A 26,889-nucleotide genomic window follows, 5' to 3' on the forward strand; every position below is an offset into this window, starting at 1 on the left:
CAAATGGTTCACTCAGGGCAGCTCCTGTCCTGAAAGTGTTGTTGTGATTAGTCAAGCAGGGACTGAGAAAATGGGGAAAAATGCATTTTCCCCATGTTAATTTCCATAGGAACAGTAGACACAGGGAATGAGGTACCAGGGGCCAAAAATGGCCTGAGATGGGGAGATGCGTGACCCCGCTCCTCATATAAAAATTAGTTTTAAAATAGCCAAGCCCAGGTGATTGGGGTCCCTGGAGTCAAAAGTGGCCCAGTAGAGGGGGGCCACGTGGCCCCCTTCCCTTTAAATATATTTAAAAAAAGGAGGCCATGCCCCTGGGCTGGGGTCCCTGGAGCCAAAATCAGCATCGGGAGGGGGACCCTTCCTGTTTCTTTCAATTTTTTTTTTAAAATGGTCAGGCCCTGGGGGATGGGGTCCCCAGGGCCCCAGAGCTCCAGAAATACTTTAAGAAGAGGTCCACACAGCCCTCTTTTGAAAACATAATTTTTTAAAAGCCGGCATCTCGCTGGAGGCCCGGCCCCCTCCCTGTACCACTCTGCAAATGCTCCCCCTGGCAGGTTCTAAGTTGGGGAATTAAGTCCCCTTAAATACTGAGGGTCCCTGGGGGCCAACTAGACCACCAGGTACCTCCAATAAGCTCTACACAGCTGGATTGCAGAGAGGTGGTCCAAGGCCACACCCCTTTTTACACCACTCAGCAAACATGCCTCTAGGTGCACTGCTGGTGGGGCGATGAGGTCCTCTTGTTTCCTGAGGACCTCAGGACACAAGTGGACTTCATCTCCTGAGCAGCAGTGCACCAGGAGCTGCGTATGCAGAGTGGTGTAAAAAGGGGGCGTGGCCTCTGACCATTCTCAGCAATCCAGATGTGCGGCGCTTACTGGAGGTACCTGGTGGGCTAGTTGGCCCCCAGGGACCCTCAGGAATGAAGGGGACGTAATACCTCAACTTAGAAAGCACCAGGAGGTGCGTTTGCAGCGTGATGGGGAGAGGGGGCATGGCCTTTGTCCACCTCTCAGCAATCCCACTGTGTGGGAGTTACTGGAGGTAAGATGTAGGCTAGTTGGCTCCTAAAGAACCCCCAGCAGCAAAGGGGACTTCAATCCCCATCCAATGGTGCGCCAGGGAGCTCATTCGCAGATTGGTGGGCAAAGGGGGTGTGACCTGCTATGAGAACTTATCAGTCCTGCAATGTGGGACTTACTAGAGGCAATATGAAGGGTAGTTGGCACCCAAGGACATCCTTGGGGGCCAACTACCCCTTTTGTTACCTCTAGTAAGTCCCACACAGTGGGACTGCCAAGATGTCTTCAGAGGCGATGCCCCCCTTTCTTCACCACTCTGCAAACACACCTCCTGACAGACTACGGGATGGGGGATGAAGTCCAATTTACTCATTAGGGACTTTGGGGCGAAGAAGCCAATCCTGCACCTCCTGTTAGTCCAATAAGTGGAATTCCTGAGCGCTGGTCAGAGGCCCAGCAGCCTTTCTCTACCACTCTGCAAACACGACTACTAGTTAATGAAGTGTTTGCAATGTAATAGGTTTCGCATTTGTGAGAATTAGAGCTATTGGCGTTGTAAATGTAAAAGTGTTTATTAAAGTTTTTTGGAGTGGAATGGATGTATATTGCCTGTAGTGGAATTATGGTATATTGAGCAGTGAATATAGAAAGTATATGGTATTTAGTGTATAGGAATTATATAGAGTGGGATTATGTGTTATGAAGAGTAATTATGTGGTATGGTATTCTGTGTTGTGGAGTGGTAACGTCAGGTTTAGTCTTCCTCATTTCCATAGAAGCTCCACTATGAACTCAGTGAGGCAAAAAAAGGGGAACTACAGGAGTACTTGTGGACCTAGTCAGAGGTATGAGCAGGGCCAATGGAATTATGCAACTGTTTGGCTTCACCGACTTTCGCACAGTTATACATTTTCTGCATTAGCCACCTAATTCATCAACTGCTCCATATTCTGCAGATTTGAACAAAAAAAAGCCTTGTTTCTAGCTCAAACAACTCAAACATTACCAATAATGCAGCAACAAGTGTTACAGCGAGGTGGAAGGCCCTTTGCAAACCTAGAATGGTCACCTGATAATTTATGCTAAATGTGGGTGTTACATTGGTACTAATAGTGTGCAAGCCACTATTGCTTCCTTCTGTGCCTCTCTTGCATCTTTCAGCATTTCTGTTGCTTCTTTCTGCACATTTCTTTCTTTTTCTGCACTTCTCTTGCCTATTTCTGCAAATTTCTTCTACTTTCTGCACCTTTCTTTCTTCTTTCTGCACACTTGTTGCCTCTTTCTGCACCTCATTAGCTTCTTTCTTTACCCCTCTTGCCTCTTTCTACACCCTTCTTCCCTCTTTCTGCACCTCTGTTCCTTCTTTCTGCACTTATTTTGATTCTTTCTGCACCTGTTCTGATTTTTCTGTACCATTCTTGCCTCTCTCTCCACCCTACTTTGCTCTTTCTGCACTTCTGTTGCTTCCTTCTTCACTTATCTTGCTTCTTTCTGTACCTCACTTACCTCTTTCGGCACCTCTATTGCCTCTTTCTGCCGTCCTCTTGCCTCCTTCTAAACTTCACTTGACTCTTTCTGTAACTCTCTTATATATTTCTGCACCTCTCTTGCCTTTTTCTGCACCTCACTTGCTTGTTTCAGCACCCATTCTGCCTGATTCTGCACCCCTTTTCCATCTTTGTGCATCTCTCTTCCCTCTTTCTGAACCACACTTGCCTCTTTCTGTACCTCTGTTCCTACTTTCCTCACCTCTCTTGTCTCTTTCTGTACCCTTCGTGCCTTTTTCAGCACCTTTGTTGGCTCTTTCTCTGTTCTCTTCCTCTTGCTGCACCCTCTCATGCCTCTGTCTATACCCGCTTGCCTCTTTGTGTACCTCTCCTACCCCTTTCTGTACACTCTTACCTCTTTTTCCTCCTCTGTTCTGTCTTTCCGCACCTCTTTTGCTTCATTTTGCACATCACTTGCCTCTTTCTGTATACCTCTCGCCTCTTTCTGCACTTCTTCTTGTTCTTTCTGCACTACTCTGGCTCCTTCCGGCACCTCTGTTCCAAATTTCTGCAACCCTCTTGCCTTTTTCTGCACATTTATTTCTTCTTTCTGCACCTCTCTTGCCCCAGTCTGCCCACCTTTTCCCTCTTTCTGCACACCTTTTGCCTGCTTCTGGCACTCTCTTGCCTCCTTGGGCCGTTTTCTTGCCTCTTTCTGCACCTCACTTGCCTCTTTTTGCACTTCTGTTGGTTCTTTTGTACTGTTCTTGCTTCTTTCTGCATCTCTCTTGCAATTTTCTGCATCCTTCTTGCCTCTGTCTGCACTTTGGCCCCGCTTTCTGTACCTCAATGCCAGTTACTGCAACCCTCTTGCCTCATTCTGCAGTTCTCTTGCCTCCTTCTGTACCTCTGTTGCTTCTTTCTGGACTTCTCTTGCCTCTTCCTTCCTGTTGCTTCATTTTGCACTTTCCATGTTTCTTTCTGCACATGTCTTGCTTCTTTCTGCACCCTTATTATCTCTTTCTGTACTCGTCTTCCCTCTTTCTGTACATTTCCTGCCTGTTTCTGCATCTCACGTGCCGCTTACTGCACTTTTCTCGCTTCTTTCTACACCTCTGTTGCTTCTTTCTGCAATTCTCTTGCCTCTTTCTGCACTTCTCTTGCCTGTTTCTGCACCTCTCTTTCCTCTTTCTGCACCTCACTTCTTTCTGCACTCTCTTGCCTCTTTCTGCACCCCTGTTGCTTCATTCTGTACTTTCCATGCTTCTTTATGCACTTGTCTTGCTTCTTTCTAGACCCCTGTTGTCTCTTTATGTACCTCTTTTGCCTGTTTCTGCAAATCTATTGCCACTTTCTAAGTTCTCTTTCCTCCTTTAACACCTCTGTTGATTCTTTCTGTACTTCTTTTGCCTCTTTCTGTACCCCATTGCTTCATTCTCTACTTCCCATGCTTCTTTCTGCATCTGCCTTGCTTCTTTCTGCACCCCTATTGTCTCTTTCTGCATCTTTCTTCCCTCTTTCTGTACCTTTCTTGCCTGTTTCTGCATCTCACTTGCATGTTTCTGCACCTTTCTTGCTTCTTTCTACACCTCTGTTGCTTCTTTCAGAAATTCTCTTGCTTCTTTCTGCACTTCTCTTACCTGTTTCTGCACCACTGTTGCCTCTTTCTGCACCCGTCTTCCCTCTGTCTGCACCACTCTTGCCTCTTTTTGTACCTCTGTTGCTCCTTTCTGCACTTCTCTTCCTTCTTTCTTCGGTCCTCATGCCTCCTTCTGTACTTTTGTTGATTCGTTCTGCACTTCTCTTGGTTCTTTCTGCACTGCTTTTGAATCTTTATGCATCCCTATTGCCACTTTCGGCACCTCTGGTGCTTCTTTCTGTGCCTCTCTTGCTTAGTTCTGCAGCTGACTTGCCTATTTCAGCACCTCTGTTGCTTTCTTCTGCAGATCTCTTGCCTCTTTCTGCACTCCTCTTTTCTCTTTCTGCACCTCTCTTGCCTCTATCTGCACCCCTGTTCCCTCTTTCTGTACCTTTTCTGCCTGATTCTGTACCTCTCTTGCCTCTTTCTGTTCTTCTGTTGCCTCTTTCCGTACTTCTCTTGCTCTTTCTGCACCATTTACGCCTCTTTTAGCACCCTGTTACTTCTTTCTGCACTTCTCTTCCTTCTTTCTGCACCCCTCCTTCCTCTTTTTGTACCTCTCTTCCCTATTTGTGTACCGCTGCTATCTCTTTCTGCACCCATCTTGCATCTTTTTGCACCTCTGTTGGTTCTTTCTTCACTGCTCCTGCTTCTTTCTGTACCCCACTCTAAACCTCTGTTGCTTCTTTCAGCAATTCTCTTGCCTCTTTCTGCACTTCTCTTGCTTGTTTCTGTACCCATCTTTCTGCACCTCTGTTGCCTCTTTCTGCACTTTACTTGCTTCTTTCTTAACCTCTCTTGCCTCTTTTGGCACCTCTGTTGCTTTTTTCTGTACCTTCCTGCCTCTTTCTGCACCCCTCTTCCATCTTTGTGCAACTCTCTTGCCTCTTTCTACACCTCTCTTCCCTCTTTCTGCACAACTCTTGCCTCTGTCTGTACCTCTGTTGCTTCTTTCTGCGCCTATCTTGCCTCTTTCTGCACACATTGTGCCTCTTTCATCACCCCTGTTGCTTCTTTATGTACTTATCTTCATTCTTTCTGCACACCTCGTGCCTCCTTCTGCACCTCTGTTGCTTCTTTCTGCACTACTTTTGGTTCTTTCTGCACTGCTCATGCCTCTTTCTACACCCATCTTGCATCTTTGAGCACCTCTTCTACTTGTTTCTACACTTCTCTGTCTTCTTTCTGCACCCTTCTTGCCTCGTTCTGCACTTCTGTTGCTTCTTTCTGCACTTCTATTACCTCTTTCTGCACCTCTCTTGCTTCTTTCTGCACGGAACTTGCCTCTTTTAGCACCTCTCTTGCTTTTTTCTGCAGATCTCTTGCCTCTTTCTGCACCTCACCTGCCTCTTTCAGCACCTCTGTTGTTTTTTCTGCAGATCACTTGTCTCTTTCTGTATCCCGGTTCCCTGGTTCTGTACCTTTCCTGCCTGTTTCTGTACCTCTCCTGCCTCTTTCTGTACCTCTGTTTCCTTATTCTGCACTTCTCTAGCTCTTTTTGCACCCTTTGTGCCTCTATCAGCACCTCTGTTGGTTCTTTTTGCACTGCTTTTGCTTGTTACTGCCCCTCACTTGTCCCATTCTGCACTTGTTTTACTTCTTTCTGTACACCTCCTGCTTCTTTCTGCACTGCTCTTGCTTCTTGCTACACCCATCTTGCCTCTTTCTGCACCCCTCTTTTTTCTTTCTGACCCCTCTTGCCTCTTTCTGCACTCCTGGTCCTTCTTTCTACACATGTCCCTCCTGTTTCTGGACCTCTCTTGCCTCTTTCTGTATCACTGTTGCTTGTTTCTGCATTTCTCTTGCTATTTCTGCACTTTTCTTCCTTCTTTCTGTACCCCTCCTGCTTCTTTCTGCACTTATCTGTCTTCTTTCTACTCCCTTCTTGCCTCTTTCTGCACCCCTTTTATCACTTTCTGCACCACTCTTGCCTCTTTTGCACCACTGTTCCTTCTTTTTGCGTATTTCCTGCCTTTTTCTATACCTCTCTTGCCTCTTTCTGTACCTCTGTTGCTTTTTTCTGTACTACTCATGCTCTCTCTGCACTGTTTGTGCCTCTTTCAGTCAGCGCCTCTGTTATTACTTTTTGCACTTCTCTTCCTTTTTTCTGTAAACCTCCTGCCTCTTTCTCTATCCCTCTTACCTCTTTGTACACCTCTATTGGTTCTTTCTGATCTGCTCTAGCTTCTTTCTGTACCTCACTTGCCTCATTCTGTACTTCCCTTGCTTCTTTCTACAGCTCCGTTACTTCTTTCAGCAATTCTCTTGCATATTTCTGCACTTCTCTTCCTTCTTTCTGCACCCTTCCTGCCTCTTTCTGTACATCTGTTGCCTCTTTCTGTACTTCACTTGCTTCTTTCTGCACCTCTCTTGCCTCTTTTGGCACCTCTGCTGCTTCTTTCTGCACTTCTGTTGCCTCTTTCTGCACCTCTGAGTTAGAAGTAGTTTTAATCCCCCTGCCCTATTAGGTACTAGGGTCTTACAGGGGAGGTCAAGCCAATCACAGGTGTACCCCTATCCATAGTGTACCTTAGTGTATATCTGTGTTTTCACTGTATTCTAAGTGTCTTTCAGCAAAGCACTGGCCTGGTTAGTCAGCGTCAGTTACAACCAGTACCAGTCAGCAAAATGTTGGGGGCACAGGATGACTTTGCAACAAGGCCTCTTTCTGCACCTCTGTTGGGTTTTTCTGCATAACTCTTGCTTCTTTCTGCACTTTTCTTTATCTTTCTGGACTTCTGTTGCCTCTTTCTGCACCTCACTTGCTTGTTTCAGCACCCATTCTGCCTGATTCTGCACCCCTTTTCCATCTTTGTGCATCTCTCTTGCTTTTTCTACACCTCTCTTCCCTCTTTCTGAACCACTCTTGCCTCTTTCTGTACCTCTGTTCCTTCTTTCGTCACCTGTCTTGTCTCTTTCTGTACCCTTCGTGCCTCTTTCAGCACCTTTGTTGGTTCTTTCTCTGTTCTCTTCCTCTTGCTGCACCCTCTCATGCCTCTGTCTATACCCGCTTGCCTCTTTGTGTACCTCTCCTACCCCTTTCAGTACACTCTTACCTCTTTGTCCTCCTCTGTTCTGTCTTTCTGCACCCCTTTTGCTTCATTTTGCACATCACTTGCCTCTTTCTGTATACCTCTCGCCTCTTTCTGCACTTCTTCTAGTTCTTTCTGCACTACTCTGGCTCCTTCCGGCACCTCTGTTCCAAATTTCTACAACCCTCTTGCCTTTTTCTGCAAATTTATTTCTTCTTTCTGCACCTCTCTTGCCCCAGTCTGCCCACCTTTTCCCTCTTTCTGCACACCTTTTGCCTGCTTCTGGCACTCTCTTGCCTCCTTGGGCCGTTTTCTTGCCTCCTTCTGCACCTCACTTGCCTCTTTTTGCACTTCTGTTGGTTCTTTTGTACTGTTCTTGCTTCTTTCTGCATATCTCTTGCAATTTTCTGCATCCTTCTTGCCTCGATCTGCACTTTGGCCCCGCTTTCTGTACCTCTATGCCAGTTACTGCAACCCTCTTGCCTCATTCTGCAGTTCTCTTGCCTCCTTCTGTACCTCTGTTGCTTCTTTCTGGACTTCTCTTGCCTCTTCCTGCACACCTGTTGCTTCATTTTGCACTTTCCATGTTTCTTTCTGCACATGTCTTGCTTCATTCTGCACCCTTATTATCTCTTTCTGTACTCGTCTTCCCTCTTTCTGTACATTTCCTGCCTGTTTCTGCATCTCACGTGCCTCTTACTGCACTTATATTGCTTCTTTCTACACCTCTGTTGCTTCTTTCTGCAATTCTCTTGCCTCTTTCTGCCCTTCTCTTGCCTGTTTCTGCACCTCTCTTTCCTCTTTCTGCACCTCACTTCTTTCTGCACTCTCTTGCCTCTTTCTGCACCCCTGTTGCTTCATTCTGTACTTTCCATGCTTCTTTATGCACCTGTCTTGCTTCTTTCTACACCCCTGTTGTCTCTTTATGTACCTCTTTGCCTGTTTCTGCAACTCTATTGCCGCTTTCTAAGTTCTCTTTCCCCCTTCAACACCTCTGTTGATTCTTTCTGTACTTTTTTTGCCTCTTTCTGTACCCCATTGCTTCATTCTCTACTTCCCATGCTTCTTTCTGCATCTGCCTTGCTGCTTTCTGCACCCCTATTGTCTCTTTCTGCACCTTTCTTCCCTCTTTCTGTACCTTTCTTGCCTGTTTCTGCATCTCACTTGCATGTTTCTGCACCTTTCTTGCTTCTTTCTACACCTCTGTTGCTTCTTTCAGAAATTCTCTTGCTTCTTTCTGCACTTCTCTTACCTGTTTCTGCACCACTGTTGCCTCTTTCTGCACCTGTCTTCCCTCTTTCTGCACCAATCTTGCCTCTTTTTGTACCTCTGTTGCTCCTTTCTGCACTTCTCTTCCTTCTTTCTGCGGTCCTCATGCCTCCTTCTGTACTTTTGTTGATTCGTTCTGCACTTCTCTTGGTTCTTTCTGCACTGCGTTTGAATCTTTATGCATCCCTGTTGCCTCTTTCGGCACCTCTGGTGCTTCTTTCTGTGCCTCTCTTGCTTAGTTCTGCAGCTGACTTGCCTATCTCAGCACCTCTGTTGCTTTCTTCTGCAGATCTCTTGCCTCTTTCTGCACTTCTCTTTTCTCTTTCTGCACCTCTCTTGCCTCTATCTGCACCCCTGTTCCCTCTTTCTGTACCTTTCCTGCCTGATTCTGTACCTCTCTTACCTCTTTCTGTTCTTCTGTTGTCTCTTTCCATACTTCTCTTGCTCTTTCTGCACCATTTACGAATCTTTTAGCACCCTGTTACTTCTTTCTGCACTTGTCTTCCTTCTTTCTGCACCCCTCCTTCCTCTTTTTGTACCTCTCTTCCCTGTGTGTGTACCGCTGCTACCTCTTTCTGCACCCATCTTGCATCTTTTTGCACCTCTGTTGGTTCTTTCTTCACTGCTCCTGCTTCTTTCTGTACCCCACTCTAAACCTCTGTTGCTTCTTTCAGCAATTCTCTTGCCTCTTTCTGCACTTCTCTTGCTTGTTTCTGTACCCATCTTTCTGCACCTCTGTTGCCTCTTTCTGCACTTTACTTGCTTCTTTCTTAACCTCTCTTGCCTCTTTTGGCACCTCTGTTGCTTTTTTCTGTACCTTCATGCCTCTTTCTGCACCCCTCTTCCATCTTTGTGCAACTCTCTTGCCTCTTTCTACACCTCTCTTCCCTCTTTCTGCACAACTCTCGCCTCTGTCTGTACCTCTGTTGCTTCTTTCTGCACCTATCTTGCCTCTTTCTGCACACATTGTGCCTCTTTCAGCACCCCTGTTGCTTCTTTATGTACTTATCTTCATTCTTTCTGCACACCTCGTGCCTCCTTCTGCACCTCTGTTGCTTCTTTCTGCACTACTTTTGGTTCTTTCTGCACTGCTCATGCCTCATTCTACACCCATCTTGCATCTTTGAGCACCTCTTTTGCTTGTTTCTGCACTTCTCTGTCTTCTTTCTGCACCCTTCTTGCCTCGTTCTGCACTTCTGTTGCTTCTTTCTGCACTTCTATTGCCTCTTTCTGCACCTCTCTTGCTTCTTTCTGCACAGAACTTGCCTCTTTTAGCACCTCTGTTGCTTTTTTCTGCAGATCTCTTGCCTCTTTCTGCACCTCACCTGCCTCTTTCAGCACCTCTGTTGTTTTTTCTGCAGATCACTTGTCTCTTTCTGTATCCCTGTTCCCTGGTTCTGTACCTTTCCTGCCTGTTTCTGTACCTCTCTTGCCTCTTTCTGTACATCTGTTTCCTCATTCTGCACTTCTCTTGCTCTTTTTGCACCCTTTGTGCCTCTATCAGCACCTCTGTTGGTTCTTTTTGCACTGCTTTTGCTTGTTACTGCCCCTCACTTGCCCCATTCTGCACTTGTTTTACTTCTTTCTGTACACCTCCTGCTTCTTTCTGCACTGCTCTTGCTTCTTGCTACACCCATCTTGCCTCTTTCTGCACCCCTCTTTTTTCTTTCTGACCCCTTTTGCCTCTTTCTGCTCCCCTGTTCCTTCTTTCTACACATTTCCCTCCTGTTTCTGGACCTCTCTTGCCTCTTTCTCTATCACTGTTGCTTGTTTCTGCATTTCTCTTGCTATTTCTACACTTTTCTTCCTTCTTTCTGTACCCCTCCTGCTTCTTTCTGCACTTATCTTGCTTCTTTCTACTCACTTCTTGCCTCTTTCTGCACCCCTTTTATCATTTTCTACACCACTCTTGCCTCTTTTGCACCCCTGTTCCTTCTTTTTGCGTATTTCTTGCCTTTTTCTATACCTCTCTTGCCTCTTTCTGTACCTCTGTTGCTTTTTTCTGTACTTCTCTTGCTCTCTCTGCACTGTTTGTGCCTCTTTCAGTCAGCGCCTCTGTTATTACTTTTTGCACTTCTCTTCCTTTATACTGTACACCTCCTGCCTCTTTCTCTATCCCTCTTACCTCTTTGTACACCTCTATTGGTTCTTTCTGATCTGCTCTAGCTTCTTTATGTACCTCACTTGCCTCATTCTGTACTTCCCTTGCTTCTTTCTACAGCTCTGTTGCTTCTTTCAACAATTCTCTTGCATATTTCTGCACTTCTCTTCCTTCTTTCTGCACCCTTCCTGCCTCTTTCTGTACATCTGTTACCTCTTTCTGTACTTCACTTGCTTCTTTCTGCACCTCTCTTGCCTCTTTTGGCACCTCTGCTGCTTCTTTCTGCACTTCTGTTGCCTCTTCCTGCACCTCTGAGTTAGAAGTAGTTTTAATCACCCTGCCCTATTAGGTACTAGGGTCTTACAGGGGAGGTCAAGCCAATCACAGGTGTACCCCTATCCATAGTGTACCTTAGTGTATATCTGTGTTTGCACTGTATTCTAAGTGTCTTTCAGCAAAGCACTGGCCTGGTTAGTCAGAGTCAGTTACAACCAGTACCAGTCAGCAAAAAGTGGGGGGCACAGGATGACTTTGCAACAAGGCCTCTTTCTGCACCTCTGTTGGGTTTTTCTGCATAACTCTTGCTTCTTTCCGCACTTTTCTTTATCTTTCTGGACTTCTGTTGCCTCTTTCTGCACCTCACTTGCTTGTTTCAGCACCCATTCTGCCTGATTCTGCACCCCTTTTCCATCTTTTTGCATCTCTCTTGCTTCTTTCTACACCTCTCTTCCCTCTTTCTGAACCACTCTTGCCTCTTTCTGTACCTCTGTTCCTTCTTTCGTCACCTGTCTTGTCTCTTTCTGTACCATTCGTGCCTCTTTCAGCACCTTTGTTGGTTCTTTCTCTGTTCTCTTCCTCTTGCTGCACCCTCTCATGCCTCTGTCTATACCCGCTTGCCTCTTTGTGTACCTCTCCTACCCCTTTCTGTACACTCTTACCTCTTTTTCCTCCTCTGTTCTGTCTTTCTGCACCCCTTTTGCTTCATTTTGCACATCACTTGCCTCTTTCTGTATACCTCTCGCCTCTTTCTGCACTTCTTCTAGTTCTTTCTGCACTACTCTGGCTCCTTCCGGCACCTCTGTTCCAAATTTCTACAACCCTCTTGCCTTTTTCTGCAAATTTATTCCTTCTTTCTGCACCTCTCTTGCCCCAGTCTGCCCACCTTTTCCCTCTTTCTGCACACCTTTTGCCTGCTTCTGGCACTCTCTTGCCTCCTTGGGCCGTTTTCCTGCCTCCTTCTGCACCTCACGTGCCTCTTTTTGCACTTCTGTTGGTTCTTTTGTACTGTTCTTGCTTCTTTCTGCATCTCTCTTGCAATTTTCTGCATCCTTCTTGCCTCTGTCTGCACTTTGGCCCCGCTTTCTGTACCTCTATGCTAGTTACTGCAACCCTCTTGCCTCATTCTGCAGTTCTCTTGCCTCATTCTGTACCTCTGTTGCTTCTTTCTGGACTTCTTTTGCCTCTTCCTGCACACCTGTTGCTTCATTTTGCACTTTCCATGTTTCTTTCTGCACATGTCTTGCTTCTTTCTGCACCCTTATTATCTCTTTCTGTACTCGTCTTCCCTCTTTCTGTACATTTCCTGCCTGTTTCTGCATCTCATGTGCCTCTTACTGCACTTTTCTTGCTTCTTTCTACACCTCTGTTGTTTCTTTCTGCAATTCTCTTGCCTCTTTCTGCACTTCTCTTGCCTGTTTCTGCACCTCTCTTTCCTCTTTCTGCACCTCACTTCTTTCTGCACTCTCTTGCCTCTTTCTGCACCCCTGTTGCTTCATTCTGTACTTTCCATGCTTCTTTATGCACCTGTCTTGCTTCTTTCTACACCCCTGTTGTCTCTTTATGTACCTCTTTTGCCTGTTTCTGCAACTCTATTGCCGCTTTCTAAGTTCTCTTTCCTCCTTCAACACCTCTGTTGATTCTTTCTGTACTTTTTTTGCCTCTTTCTGTACCCCATTGCTTCATTCTCTACTTCCCATGCTTCTTTCTGCATCTGCCTTGCTTCTTTCTGCACCCCTATTGTCTCTTTCTGCACCTTTCTTCCCTCTTTCTGTACCTTTCTTGCCTGTTTCTGCATCTCACTTGCATGTTTCTGCACCTTTCTTGCTTCTTTCTACACCTCTGTTGCTTCTTTCAGAAATTCTCTTGCTTCTTTCTGCACTTCTCTTACCTGTTTCTGCACCACTGTTGCCTCTTTCTGCACCGTCTTCCCTCTTTCTGTACCACTCTTGCCTCTTTTTGTACCTCTGTTGCTCCTTTCTGCACTTTTCTTCCTTCTTTCTGCGGTCCTCATGCCTCCTTCTGTACTTTTGTTGATTCGTTCTGCACTTCTCTAGGTCCTTTCTGCACTGCTTTTGAATCTTTATGCATCCCTATTGCCTCTTTCGGCACCTCTGGTGCTTCTTTCTGTGCCTCTCTTGCTCAGTTCTGCAGCTGACTTGCCTATTTCAGCACCTCTGTTGCTTTCTTCTGCAGATCTCTTGCCTCTTTCTGCACTTCTCTTTTCTCTTTCTGCACCTCTCTTGCCTCTATCTGCACCCCTGTTCCCTCTTTCTGTACCTTTCCTGCCTGATTCTGTACCTCTCTTACCTCTTTCTGTTCTTCTGTTGTCTCTTTACGTACTTCTCTTGCTCTTTCTGCATCATTTACACCTCTTTTAGCACCCTGTTACTTCTTTCTGCACTTCTCTTCCTTCTTTCTGCACCCCTCCTTCCTCTTTTTGTACCTCTCTTCCCTGTTTGTGTACCGCTGCTACCTCTTTCTGCAACCATCTTGCATCTTTTTGCACCTCTGTTGGTTCTTTCTTCACTGCTCCTGCTTCTTTCTGTACCCCACTCTAAACCTCTGTTGCTTCTTTCAGCAATTCTCTTGCCTCTTTCTGCACTTCTCTTGCTTGTTTCTGTACCCATCTTTCTGCACCTCTGTTGCCTCTTTCTGCACTTTACTTGCTTCTTTCTTAACCTCTCTTGCCTTTTTTGGCACCTCTGTTGCTTTTTTCTGTACCTTCCTGCCTCTTTCTGCACCCCTCTTCCATCTTTGTGCACAACTCTTGCCTCTGTCTGTACCTCTGTTGCTTCTTTCTGCACCTATCTTGCCTCTTTCTGCACACATTGTGCCTCTTTCAGCACCCCTGTTGCTTCTTTATGTACTTATCTTCATTCTTTCTGCACACCTCGTGCCTCCTTCTGCACCTCTGTTGCTTCTTTCTGCACTACTTTTGGTTCTTTCTGCACTGCTCATGCCTCCTTCTACATCCATCTTGCATCTTTGAGCACCTATTTTGCTTGTTTCTGCACTTCTCTGTCTTCTTTCTGCACCCTTCTTGCCTCGTTCTGCACTTCTGTTGCTTCTTTCTGCACTTCTATTGCCTCTTTCTGCACCTCTCTTGCTTCTTTCTGCACGGAACTTGCCTCTTTTAGCACCTCTGTTGCTTTTTTCTGCAGATCTCTTGCCTCTTTCTGCACCTCACCTGCCTCTTTCAGCACCTCTGTTGTTTTTTTCTGCAGATCACTTGTCTCTTTCTGTATCCCTGTTCCCTGGTTCTGTACCTTTCCTGCCTGTTTCTGTGCCTCTCTTGCCTCTTTCTGTACATCTGTTTCCTCATTCTGCACTTCTCTTGCTCTTTTTGCACCCTTTGTGCCTCTATCAGCACCTCTGTTGGTTCTTTTTGCACTGCTTTTGCTTGTTACTGCCCCTCACTTGCCCCATTCTGCACTTGTTTTACTTCTTTCTGTACACCTCCTGCTTCTTTCTGCACTGCTCTTGCTTCTTGCTACACCCATCTTGCCTCTTTCTGCACCCCTCTTTTTTCTTTCTGACCCGTCTTGCCTCTTTCTGCACCCCTGTTCCTTCTTTCTACACATTTCCCTCCTGTTTCTGGACCTCTCTTGCCTCTTTCTGTATCACTGTTGCTTGTTTCTGCATTTCTCTTGCTATTTCTGCACTAATCTTGCTTCTTTCTACTCCCCTCTTGCCTCTTTCTGTACCTCTTTTATCACTTTCTGCACCACTCTTGCCTCTTTTGCACCCCTGTTCCTTCTTTTTGCGTATTTCCTGCCTTTTTCTATACCTCTCTTGCCTCTTTCTGTACCTCTGTTGCTTTTTTCTGTACTTCTCTTGCTCTCTCTGCACTTTTTGTACCTCTTTCAGTCAGCTCCTCTGTTATTACTTTTTGCACTTCTCTTCCTTTTTTCTGTACACCTCCTGCCTCTTTCTCTATCCCTCTTACCTCTTTGTACACCTCTATTGGTTCTTTCTGATCTGCTCTAGCTTCTTTCTGTACCTCACTTGCCTCATTCTGTACTTCCCTTGCTTCTTTCTACAGCTCTGTTGCTTCTTTCAGCAATTCTCTTGCATAATTCTGCACTTCTCTTCCTTCTTTCTGCACCCTTCCTGTCTCTTTCTGTACATCTGTTGCCTCTTTCTGTACTTCACTTGCTTCTTTCTGCACCCCTCTTGCCTCTTTTGGCACCTCTGCTGCTTCTTTCTGCACTTCTGTTGCCTCTTTCTGCACCTCTGAGTTAGAAGTAGTTTTAATCCCCCTGCCCTATTATGTACTAGGGTCTTACAGGGGAGGTCAAGCCAATCACAGGTGTACCCCTATCCATAGTGTACCTTAGTGTATATCTGTGTTTTCACTGTATTCTTAGTGTCTTTCAGCAAAGCACTGGCTCCGGGCCTGGTTAGTCAGCGTCAGTTACAACCAGTACCAGTCAGCGAAAAGTTGGGGGCACAGGATGACTTTGCAACAAGGCCACTTTCTGCACCTCTGTTGGGTCTTTCTGCATAACTCTTGCTTCTCTCTGCACTTTTATTTATCTTGCTGGACTTCTGTTGCCTCTTTCTACACCTCTCTTCCCTCTTTCTGAACCACTCTTGCCTCTTTCTGTACCTCTGTTCCTTCTTTCGTCACCTGTCTTGTCTCTTTCTGTACCCTTCATGCCTCTTTCAGCACCTTTGTTGGTTCTTTCTCTGTTCTCTTCCTCTTGCTGCACCCTCTCATGCCTCTGTCTATACCCGCTTGCCTCTTTGTGGACCTCTCCTACCCCTTTCTGTACCCTCTTACCTCTTTTTCCTCCTCTGTTCTGTCTTTCTGCACCTCTTTTGCTTCATTTTGCACATCACTTGCCTCTTTCTGTATACCTCTCGCCTCTTTCTGCACTTCTTCCAGTTCTTTCTGCACTACTCTGGCTCCTTCCGGCACCTCTGTTCCAAATTTCTGCAACCCTCTTGCCTTTTTCTGCACATTTCTTTCTTCTTTCTGCACCTCTCTTGCCCCAGTCTGCCCACCTGTTCCCTCTTTCTGCACACCTTTTGCCTGCTTCTGGCACTCTCTTGCCTCCTTGGGCCGTTTTCTTGCCTCCTTCTGCACCTCACTTGCCTCTTTTTGCACTTCTGTTGGTTCTTTTGTACTGTTCTTGCTTCTTTCTGCATCTCTCTTGCAATTTTCTGCATCCTTCTTGCCCCTGTCTGCACTTTGGCCCCGCATTCTGTACCTCTATGCTAGTTACTGCAACCCTCTTGCCTCATTCTGCAGTTCTCTTGCCTCTTCCTGCACACCTGTTGCTTAATTTTGCACTTTCCATGTTTCTTTCTGCACCTGTCTTGCTTCTTTCTGCACCCTTATTATTTCTTTCTGTACTCGTCTTCCCTCTTTCTGTACATTTCCTGCCCGTTTCTGCATCTCACGTGCCTCTTACTGCACTTTTCTTGCTTCTTTCTACACCTCTGTTGCTTCTTTCTGCAATTCTCTTGCCTCGTTCTGCACTTCCCTTGCCTGTTTCTGCACCTCTCTTTCCTCTTTCTGCACCTCACTTCTTTCTGCACTCTCTTGCCTCTTTCTGCACCCCTGTTGCTTCATTCTGTACTTTCCATGCTTCTTTATGCACCTGTCTTGCTTCTTTCTACACCCCTGTTGTCTCTTTATGTACCTCTTTTGCCTGTTTCTGCAACTCTATTGCCGCTTTCTAAGCTCTCTTTCCTCCTTCAACACCTCTGTTGATTCTTTCTGTACTTCTTTTGCCTCTTTCTGTACCCCATTGCTTCATTCTCTACTTCCCATGCTTCTTTGTGCATCTGCCTTGCTTCTTTCTGCACCTTTCTTCCCTCTTTCTGTAACTTTCTTGCCTGTTTCTGCATCTCAATTGCATGTTTCTGCACCTTTCTTGCTTCTTTCTACACCTCTGTTGCTTCTTTCAGAAATTCTCTTGCTTCTTTCTGCACTTCTCTTACCAGTTCCTGTACCACTGTTGCCTCTTTCTGCACCCGTCTTCCCTCTTACTGCACCACTCTTGCCTCTTTTTGTACCCCTGTTGCTCCTTTCTGCACTTCTCTTCCTTCTTTCTGTGGTCCTCATGCCTCCTTCTGTACTTTTGTTGATTCGTTCTGCACTTCTCTTGGTTCTTTCTGCACTGCTTTTGAATCTTTATGCATCCCTATTGCCTCTTTCGGCACCTCTGGTGCTTCTTTCTGTGCCTCTCTTGCTTAGTTCTGCAGCTGACTTGCCTATTTCAGCACCTCTGTTGCTTTCTTCTGCAGATCTATTGCCTCTTTCTGCACTCCTCTTTTCTCTTTCTGCACCTCTCTTGCCTCTATCTGCACCCCTGTTCCCTCTTTCTGTACCTTTCCTGCCTGATTCTGTACCTCTCTTGCCTCTTTCTGTTCTTCTGTTGCCTCTTTCCGTACTTCTCTTGCTCTTTCTGCACCATTTACGCCTCTTTTAGCACCCTGTTACTTCTTTCTGCACTTCTCTTCCTTCTTTCTGCACCCCTCCTTCCTCTTTTTGTACCTCTCTTCCCTGTTTGTGTACCGCTGCTACCTCTTTCTGCACCCATCTTGCATCTTTTTGCACCTCTGTTGGTTCTTTCTTCACTGCTCCTTCTTCTTTCTGTACCCCACTCTAAATCTCTGTTGCTTCTTTCAGCAATTCTCTTGCCTGTTTCTGCACTTCTCTTGCTTGTTTCTGTACCCATCTTTCTGCACCTCTGTTGCCTCTTTCTGCACTTTACTTGCTTCTTTCTTAACCTCTCTTGCCTCTTTTGGCAACTCTGTTGCTTTTTTCTGTACCTTCCTGCCTCTTTCTGCACCCCTCTTCCATCTTTGTGCAACTCTCTTGCCTCTTTCTACACCTCTCTTCCCTCTTTCTGCACAACTCTTGCCTCTGTCTGTACCTCTGTTGCTTCTTTCTGCACCTATCTTGCCTCTTTCTGCACACATTGTGCCTCTTTCAGCACCCCTGTTGCTTCTTTATGTACTTATCTTCATTCTTTCTGCACACCTTGTGCCTCCTTCTGCACCTCTGTTGCTTCTTTCAGCACTACTTTGGGTTCTTTCTGTACTGCTCATGCCTCATTCTACATCCATCTTGCATCTTTGAGCACCTCTTTTGCTTGTTTCTGCACTTCTCTGTCTTCTTTCTGCACCCTTCTTGCCTCGTTCTGCACTTCTGTTGCTTCTTTCTGCACTTCTATTGCCTCTTTCTGCACCTCTCTTGCTTCTTTCTGTACGGAACTTGCCTCTTTTAGCACCTCTGTTGCTTTTTGCTGCAGATCTCTTGCCTCTTTCTGCACCTTACCTGCCTCTTTCAGCACCTCTGTTGTTTTTTCTGCATATCACTTGTCTCTTTCTGTATCCCTGTTCCCTGGTTCTTTACATTTCCTGCCTGTTTCTGTACCTCTCTTGCCTCTTTCTGTACCTCTGTTTCCTCATTCTGCACTTCTCTTGCTTTTTTGCACCCTTTGTGCCTCTATCAGCACCTCTGTTGGTTCTTTTTGCACTGCTTTTGCTTGTTACTGCCCCTCACTTGCCCCATTCTGCACTTGTTTTACTTCATTCTGTACACCTCCTGCTTCTTTCTGCACTGCTCTTGCTGCTTGCTACACCCCTCTTGCCTCTTTCTGCACCCCTCTTTTTTCTTTCTGACCCCTCTTGCCTCTTTCTGCACCCCTGTTCCTTCTTTCTGTACCTTTCCTGCCTGATTCTGTACCTCTCTTGCCTCTTTCTGTTCTTCTGTTGCCTCTTTCCGCACTTCTCTTGCTCTTTCTGCACCATTTACGCCCCTTTTAGCACCCTGTTACTTCTTTCTGCACTTCTCTTCCTTCTTTCTGCACCCCTCCTTCCTCTTTTTGTACCTCTCTTCCCTGTTTGTGTACCGCTGCTACCTCTTTCTGCACCTATCTTGCATCTTTTTGCACCACTGTTGGTTCTTTCTTCACTGCTCCTGCTTCCTTCTGTACCCCACTCCAAACCTCTATTGCTTCTTTCAGCAATTCTCTTGCCTCTTTCTGCACTTCTCTTGCTTGTTTCTGTACCCATCTTTCTGCACCTCTGTTGCCTCTTTCTGCACTTTGCTTACTTCTTTCTTAACCTCTCTTGCCTCTTTTGGCACCTCTGTTGCTTTTTTCTGTACCTTCCTGCCTCTTTCTGCACCCCTCTTCCATCTTTGTGCAACTCTCTTGCCTCTTTCTACACCTCTCTTCCCTCTTTCTGCGCAACTCTTGCCTCTGTCTGTACCTCTGTTGCTTCTTTCTGCACCTATCTTGCCTCTTTCTGCACACATTGTGCCTCTTTCAGCACCCCTGTTGCTTCTTTATGTACTTATCTTCATTCTTTCTGCACACCTCGTGCCTCCTTCTGTACCTCTGTTGCTTCTTTCTGCACTACTTTTGTTTTTTTCTGCACTGCTCTTGCCTCATTCTATATCCATCTTTCATCTTTGAGCACCTCTTTTGCTTGTTTCTGCACTTCTCTGTCTTCTTTCTGCACCCTTCTTGCCTCGTTCTGCACTTCTGTTGCTTCTTTCTGCACTTCTATTGCCTCTTTCTGCACCTCTCTTGCTTCTTTCTGCACGGAACTTGCCTCTTTTAGCACCTCTGTTGCTTTTTTCTGCAGATCTCTTGCCTCTTTCTGCACCTCACCTGCCTCTTTCAGCACCTCTGTTGTTTTTTCTGCAGATCACTTGTCTCTTTCTGTATCCCTGTCCCCTGGTTCTGTACCTTTCCTGCCTGTTTCTGTACCTCTCTTGCCTCTTTCTGTACCTCTGTTTCCTCATTCTGCACTTCTCTTGCTCTTTTTGCACCCTTTGTGCCTCTATCAGCACATCTGTTGTTTTTTTGCACTGCTTTTGCTTGTTACTGCCCCTCACTTGCCCCATTCTGCACTTGTTTGACTTCTTTCTGTACACCTCCTGCTTCTTTCTGCACTGCTCTTGCTTCTTGCTACACCCATCTTGCCTCTTTCTGCACCCTTCTTTTTTCTTTCTGACCCCTCTTGCCTCTTTCTGCACCCCTGTTCCTTCTTTCTACACATTTCCCTCCTGTTTCTGGACCTCTCTTGCCTCTTTCTGTATCACTGTTGCTTGTTTCTGCATTTCTCTTGCTATTTCTGCACTTTTCTTCCTTCTTTCTGTACCCCTCCTGCTTCTTTCTGCACTTATCTTGCTTCTTTCTACTCCCCTCTTGCCTCTTTCTGCACCCCTTTTATCACTTCCTGCACCACTCTTGCCTCTTTTGCACCCCTGTTCCTTCTTTTTGCGTATTTCCTGCCTTTTTCTATACCTCTCTTGCCTCTTTCTGTACCTCTGTTGCTTTTTTCTGTACTTCTCTTGCTCTCTCTGCACTGTTTGTGCCTCTTTCAGTCAGCGCCTCTGTTATTAATTTTTGCACTTCTCTTCCTTTTTTCTGTACACCTCCTGCCTCTTTCTCTATCCCTCTTACCTCTTTGTACACCTCTATTGGTTCTTTCTGATCTGCTCTAGCTTTTTTCTGTACCTCACTTGCCTCATTCTGTACTTCCCTTGCTTCTTTCTACAGCTCTGTTGCTTCTTTCAGCAATTCTCTTGCATATTTCTGCACTTCTCTTCCTACTTTCTGCACCCTTCCTGCCTCTTTCTGTACATCTGTTGCCTCTTTCTGTATTTCACTTGCTTCTTTCTGCACCTGTCTTGCCTCTTTTGGCACCTCTGCTGCTTCTTTCTGCACTTCTGTTGCCTCTTTCTACACCTCTGAGTTAGAAGTAGTTTTAATCCCCCTGCCCTATTATGTACTGGGGTCTTACAGGGGAGGTCAAGCCAATCACAGGTGTACCCCTATCCATAGTGTACCTTAGTGTATATCTGTGTTTTCTCTGTATTCTAAGTGTCTTTCAGCAAAGCACTGGCTCCGGGCCTGGTTAGTCAGCGTCAGTTACAACCAGTACCAGTCAGCAAAAAGTTGGGGGCACAGGATGACTTTGCAACAAGGCCTCTTTCTGCACCTCTGTTGGGTCTTTCTGCATAACTCTTGCTTCTTTCTGCACTTTTCTTTATCTTTCTGGACTTCTGTTACCTCTTTCTGCATTTCTATTCCTTCTTTCAACGCCTTTCCTCCTCTTTTTGCACACATCCTACCTCTGTAGGCATGGTTAGAAATTAGCATTTAAAAAACCTATGAAATTCACTGAAAAAAACATATGTTTCAGTGATTAAATAATTAGATATTAGCATTTAAAACACCTTTGAAATTCACTGAAAAAACATAGGTTTCTCGGACGTTATCGTTAGAAATTAGCATTTAAAAATCTTTTGAAATTCACTGCAAAAAACACAGGTTTCAGGGACGTTATAGTTAGAAATTATCATTTAAAAAACCTTTGAAATTCACTGAAAAAAACCATAGGTTTCAGGGACATTATAGTTAGAAATTAGCATTTAAAAACCATAGAAATTCACTGAAAAACCACAGGTTTCAGGGATTTTATAGTTAGTTGGACATTTCACTCTCACAAAACCAGAGAAATTCAGCCGTTATAGTTAGTTGAGCTAAGTATATCTCGTGCCCCCGCAATGCACTGCTGATGACATCACATATTATATCACTCATGACATGGTCAGCGACATCACTGATGACATCACTGATGACATCTCAAATGACATCACTGATGACATCATCCAGTGACTGTGTGTTTCTGTAATGTTTAAATAAGGTGTATTGAAGAATGAGTGAGTGTATGACTGTCTGAATGGATTACCACATTAATGTTTATTGCACAGTGCAGAAGAAAACATCAACGGCTTTCGGTGTTGATGCACCTTGGTCACATCTAACCCTGGGCGAAGTAGCGCCAGTTTTGCGAACTTGTTGTTTCTACGTGCCCAGCCTGTTTGCAAGCCTTTCTTCATCACTGCCACCCTCTGTCACCACTGGCACTCTCTTTGTTCACCCATGCCACCCTCTGGCTCACCCATGTCACCCTCTGTGTCATCACAGCACCCTCTGGTTCACCAGTGTACATTATTGGGGCAAACAAAGCACTGCCATCCTCTGTCAACACTGGCACTCTGGTTCACCCATGCCACCCTCTGGCTGTCACACCCATGCCACCCTCGGTGTCATCACAGCACCCTCTGGTTGACCAGTGAGTGTACATTATTGTGGCAAAGCAAAGCACACCTGCTAAGTGCCTTAAGTTTTGCATAATTAAATTACAACAACACCTGCCCTGCCCCAACTGACATTAATGAAGGCTGGCACCTGCTTGTCTGCTCCCTTTCCTTTCCTTTTCCTGTTTGTTGCAATGTAATTTTTTTTAACAGGAACCTAACCGAATTCTGGAGGGCCCCTTCAGGAAGCACTACAGGGAATGGTTACAAATGATGAGGTTGAACTTTTGCACCTGCTCATAGCTTTTCCTTTTGCAACATAGCCAGCCCCCAACACCACCCCAAAAGTCGAAAAACACACACAAAAATCACCACAAACAACATCAACTTATCAACTTACTTGTGAAATCAAATTTTGAATCCAAAAGGCCTCAAATCCAAATATCCAGCAGCATCCACAAAAAGTAATCCTTCCCAGTCAAGATCGAATCCAAAATGGCCAGGAAAGGAAACAGGAACAGGAAGTTGGAGACTGGGGCACTTCCTTCACCCCTCCCCAATGGAGGAACTTGCTGGACAGGAACAGGAAGTTGGAGACTGGGCCACTTCCTTCCTTCACTCCTCCGCCATTTTTTTTTTTGTAATTTCGTGAGTGCGAGATTGTTGCTGCCCGCGCCGCGGGCCGCGAGCAGTGCGAACACAAGCAAAAAATCCGCAGCGCGCGGATTTGCGGATTTTGCGGGAAATCCGCGAATCTCGCGGATTGCGGATTTACCGAAAATCCGCAAAATCCGCGAGCGGAACGGATTTTACGCCCATGCCTACAATTTAAACATGTTGCATTTTGCTGATCAACATAAACAAAGGACTAGCTCTGTTCCAAGATAGACAGCACTATCTTGGAATAGGTAAGTAAGATCCCATTTTCCTTACAATGCTATGAATCCATTAAATTTCATTAATAGCTTCTATATCAGTAAGCACCAAATTCATCATAAAGCATTATAAGTGAGGAAAATTCATTGAGAGTCATAAACAATCCATGCATTCCTATTTACCATGCGATCGATCTCATCAAAGATCGTATTTGTATTAACAAAACACATGCATGCTGATGTCTAAGTAACACTGTATGTCATTTTTCGGTTTTCATAACTGATCCAGCCCAAGTGGGCTTTGTATTTTTAGTTGATACTGGCCACATTTTATTAATGTTTTTCTTCATGATCATTTATGTAAAACAGCCCTAAGAGACATACTATACATACCCATGAATACTACTTGGTATTACCCCAAGTGGATTAATCATGATAACTTTCTTGCATAGTTTTTTAACATGTGTATACCGTGAACTAACTCAGGGGGCTACATATCCAAATCAAACAATTCATACTGACAACAATTTCATAAACTTAAATTATCAAAGTTCTAACTAAAAGTTAAAACCAGCTACTTCTGCTGTCTCTCTTGGTTCAAAAACTTGTCATAGATGTTTAGTCTAACTTGACAGCCAATAAAGTTATAGTCTACATTGTGACAGATCCTAGCTTGTTTTCCTATAAAATTACACATCAATACATAGTTAAAAACAGAGAAATCAATTCCTACAATCTCAGGTTCTGCCTGCAAGAAAAAGTTAAAACCAGTCAAATACACGCAAATAGGGTTACAGGTATAAAAAAGCTCTTCATCTAGGTTCAACCCAAGCTGTTCTTTCCTGTCCATTTCTACAATATACCTGGATTCGAAAAGCTCAGGAGATGGAAGAAGAAGAGGACCTGGCTGCAAGAATGCGAGCAGCTGAAATGTTGTTTGCAGTAAGTGAACAAATGGAAGAGAGACTTTGTACAAGCACTGAAGGAAACTTAAACAGCATGTTTCTTAACCCCTTGTGTGATTCAGTCGGCCCCTGGCCGTCCAACGTCATGGTGGGCATGTGCTGACGATGGCCGGGGGCTGTCCGAATCCCGCCCACTCAATAAAACCCCCAAACAGAGTGAAAATCTGCGCAGTGCGCAAGGGGTTAAACTTGAGAATCTGATCTGAGTTAAAATATCAAAATGGTTGGATGTAGTATCCCTAAAAAAGTTTATTGAGGTGGGGAGAGTTACCAGATGGTAAGGGTAATGATAACCCAAAGTTATGAACATTCACACCCAGATTTGTTCAAAGAATGGGAGAATGCCGACAACCAAGGTTCGCAAAACATTATGAAAATATTGAAAGAAAAACACTACAGAAACAAATAAAAGTAATTAATGAACTGATTGACAAAGAAAATAAGGAGCATTTAAGACAGTTCAAACTTGAAAGGAAAAGCAGAATGAATAAACATAAAGAAGATATGAAGCAAAGAAATAAGTCTCAGGAGCAGATAGTAAATTTGGTATATGACAAAGACTGCCAAGCTACAATTTCTGTGCCACCTCCATACGGAGATTGTGTTGAATGTAAAGAAACACGCTACTAAATGGGTCTTTTCAGTTATTTGCGATACTCTCTGTTTTGTAATACATTTCTGGGAGCCCTAGTGTAGTGAATGTTTGTTTGATGTATGCCACCACAAGATGGCAGACACATTATCCTGAGCTAAATAATCAAGGATTATCCATCCTGTAAATGTTGTCAAGATTCCTTGATGCCCCCAGACATAACAGTAGAGAACTTAATTTAATGAAATATTCCACATAGCTCAATACAACCTCAGATTGTCACTAGAAGCTGGGCAAAACTTGTGGAATGGCCAACAACCTATGTAAAAAGCTGTTTTCCACCTTTTGCAGCTGTTCATACCCCCATACCCAAGCACTATGGGTCCTTATCACACCACATTTACTCTTAAAGATATGGAATACATCCAACACTGGTTTATGGCCCAGTCTTGATGTGAATCGAAAAGTCATTGGACCTTTAAAAGTGTAGTACCCTTTAATTAAATAAACAATTCTTGTTGATAGCTGCATGAAACAGGATTCGCAGATTTGTAATCTATTGGACATGGCCACCTCTACCCCAGAAATGTGAAACTTCTTTTATTTTGTATTTTTAAGCCTGCATTCATGATAAATGATTTAGCAAGTCTGGTCTTCAAGCCCTGGTCATGCATACATGTGTCAAAGGCATATCAGAAGGTTTTAAGCCTATTTGCTGTTGCAATTAAAACCGTTCCTTCTGCGTATAAGAGTACTGGGACTGAGCACTGCCTAGGTGAAGTATATCTTTTCTGTTGAACACAGCTAATTTTGGGATAGAATTTACCATTTGCACCAAAATATATTTTGGCCGAGGTGTACCACTGTAATCGTCGGAGCAGGTTAATCATAGCTTTTTCGATGCTCAGTCCCTTCATTATATCCCACAGTTTAGAGAAGTGTACCACGTTAAAGGTATAGGAATGATAAAAGCCTTTTGAATAGCACCTCTCCTGCCCTTGACCTATTTCCAAACAATAAGATGTAAATTAAGACATTGCTCTACTGTGCCCTCCCAGGGGCACAAGCCTTAATGCACATCAAATAAGGCCTTATTCTTCTCTGTCCACACCTTAAGCCTAGAAAGTATAACCTGGTCTAAGATCTTAATGGTGCAGTCAAGTAACAAGAGCCATGTGAGAACAACCTGGGAGGTTATTATTCCCCTATGTAAATATTGGGACAACAACAGTCTCCTTCATGTATTGTCTAATGAGCCTACAATAGCTGCTCTTAGCAATTTGTTAGCAGGGGGACCAGAATAGTATATATAATATAATTTCTTTGAAATGGTCCAACAGGACTCCATTTGGGCCAGGTACTTTGTTAGGAGGACTCCAATTAATTGCACCACTATCATCCTTGTTGTTGATAGATTCTCTCAAGCAAAGAGCAGCATCTGTGTCATAGGTTTCCTCTTCTGCTTCAAATAGCTCTCACTCTGGACAGATTTGGGCAAAGATCTTTGCAAAGTACTGGACCCAGATTTGAACTGGAATAAGGCACTCAGCCTGTGACCTTTCTTATTTGTAAAAAAAGGGGCAATTAACTACTTTCCAAAATACAGTATTGTCTTTTGATTTGCCAGCAGTTTTCCAGCCATCCCATGCTTTTGATCTGACCCCAGACTTCCTTGTGGCTAATTCGTCCTTGTAAGCCCATGTGTGAATGACTAATTAAGCCTTAAAGCATGGGTTTTTATTTAGGGATAATTTCAGATTTCTTCATGGGCAGATGTGCAGGCATGGTTAAACAATCAATGCAGATGTTTTCTCTAAGGGACTTTGTGCACAACTAACCCAGGGGAGAAGTAGGAACACACAGAGTAAAAGGCTTCTAGAATGACCCAAGGGTCTTCCCCTAGTCTGGAGATCATTGTAATTACTTGCTTGTTATCGCTTAATAACTCTTGCATTAATTAGTCTTTGTTAATTATTTCCCAGTTACTCTAACCCCTTTCTCTTATTCATATTCAATTTCCCCACTCACAGCCTTCTTGCTGCACTTGAAGAGACTGAATTTAAAGAGTGGTAAGTGGGTTGTGGTCACTAATACACTTAGTTACCACTTTAAACACTTTCAGTAGGGGGCCGAGATTCAAAGATAACAGCTTAATATCAATGTTACAACAGTTCCCAGTTCCCTTATAGGTATGGGGATAGAATCATGTGTGAATACTTGAAGTCATGGGCAAACATCACGTTCTTGGACCGTACAACCCTGTTTAATGCATCTCCATAAGGGGTGTGCCTAAAATGCATCACATCCTTCTGCTCTATGTTCAATGTCCACATGAGCATTGTGGTCATCAATAAACTGAGTGGATGTACCATCAAAAATATTATAATAGAAGTTAATCAATAGCAAATCATATGATTTGGGGATCTTAAAGAGTAACACTTGATAAAAGAGAGAATATTGAAGCTCTTTGAAAACCAGTGTAGTGATCGTCGCTTAAACCAAGGTGGCCAAGCCACCTTTTGCTCTGCCTGCAGATTGTGGTGTAGCTAGA

Source organism: Lissotriton vulgaris, chromosome 4_1 (assembly GCF_964263255.1).
Source record: "Lissotriton vulgaris chromosome 4_1, aLisVul1.2, whole genome shotgun sequence".
NCBI lineage: Eukaryota > Metazoa > Chordata > Amphibia > Caudata > Salamandridae > Lissotriton > Lissotriton vulgaris.